This window comes from Polistes canadensis, unplaced genomic scaffold, assembly GCF_001313835.1.
Source record: "Polistes canadensis isolate GaletaPanama2010 unplaced genomic scaffold, ASM131383v1 scaffold_27, whole genome shotgun sequence".
Taxonomy (NCBI): domain Eukaryota; kingdom Metazoa; phylum Arthropoda; class Insecta; order Hymenoptera; family Vespidae; genus Polistes; species Polistes canadensis.
The window spans coordinates 60,724-62,096 of NW_014569574.1; the positions used below are offsets into that span (position 1 = coordinate 60,724).

Below are 1,373 nucleotides of genomic sequence, written 5' to 3' on the forward strand. Positions count from 1 at the left end.
GAAGTAAGAAGTCTAACGCTCTCGTTTTACCCTTATCCTTTCTTTTTTTTTTTTATTTGTTTCCTTTTTTTCTATCTCTATTTCTCTTTCTCTCTCTATAAATATATATATATATATATATATATATATATACATATATATATCTTTCTCTGTTTCTCTAACTGATTACCGGCTTTATAGGTTTATTCTATTATAAACATTTATCTTATTAACGCAACATCGAATTGTTTTCATTGATCTGATCATTGATCTGTCGTTGAACTTATAGATCGTTGCTATCAAACAACCTACGTTGTATCATCAAAAAGTGCTACGAAGTTCATTTACATTGTTTTCTGTTACTTAAAAAAAAAAAAAAAATCTCTCTCACTCGTACGATCGATCTCGTTAAATAAATAAAAAAAGATGTGGAAAATGTATAAGAAGATTAAATATTAATCGGTGACAATAAATAGTGTGATAGGAGGAACTCTATTCGAGTGATTCTCGATATTATTATTATTATTATTATTATTAACGAACAATCGCGTATTATTTTTTGGTGCAGTGAAAAATTATCGATTATCTTCGTGACAATTCAACCGAGCCTTCGATATCGTGGTAAGTTTGACGAAAAAAAAACGAAAAAAATATCTCCTCATCTCCTTTAGACGAACGTTTGAACCATATTATGCAATAGAATCTCTGTAGATACAAAAAAAAAACGAATTGTTTGTTGCTAATGATTAATCGTTATTTCGAAATCTATGCATTTATATTCGATCATATAAAAATATTCGATTAATTTAAAAAATGACTTTTACGATTACTTGAAAATATTCGATCACTGTCATCCCTAATTATGCATATATTCGAAATAATGATTTGAATATAATAGATAATAGATAATCGATTTTTCTATGTTTTTTTTTTTACCCCATTCTTTCTCACCTTTCATCTTATAGGAATATAATGACAATCGTAGAACACGAGTGGCCCTAATTTTAGCCACTTCCCATGAATCCTTCTATTTTAAGTGATGCGCTATTTAAACGCGAAAGATATACCAACTTACCAATAATAGAATCATCCCCAACGAGATATAATAAATGAAAATTTAATAATTTATATTTATATCAGAAAAAAATATTTCTAATACGCATGAATCTGACATTTAATTATCGATAATTGATATATATATATATATATATATCTCATTTCCGAATAATTAAAATAAATTTATGGCAACGATACATGAATGGTTAATATTTTAAGATATCGATCTGGGAAAGAAGACTATACACGAGATACTTAAGATAATTCTTGAAAGAACGCGGAAAGGATACTAATTGGTTTACATTCTCTCTCTCTCTCTCTCTCTTTCTCTCTTTCCC

General features: G+C 27.7%; 1 protein-coding gene across 1 annotated transcript in view; it reads left to right on the forward strand.

Moving 5' to 3' along the window:
* The first annotated feature begins 148 nt into the window (after positions 1-148).
* Positions 149-1,373, forward strand: part of LOC106783912 (serine/threonine-protein kinase SBK1) — an 8,334-nt gene continuing 7,109 nt past the window's right edge. The window contains exon 1 of the mRNA XM_014742918.1: positions 149-600. The gene's annotated coding sequence lies outside the window, so the exon portion shown is untranslated. The remainder of the gene's footprint in view (positions 601-1,373) is intronic.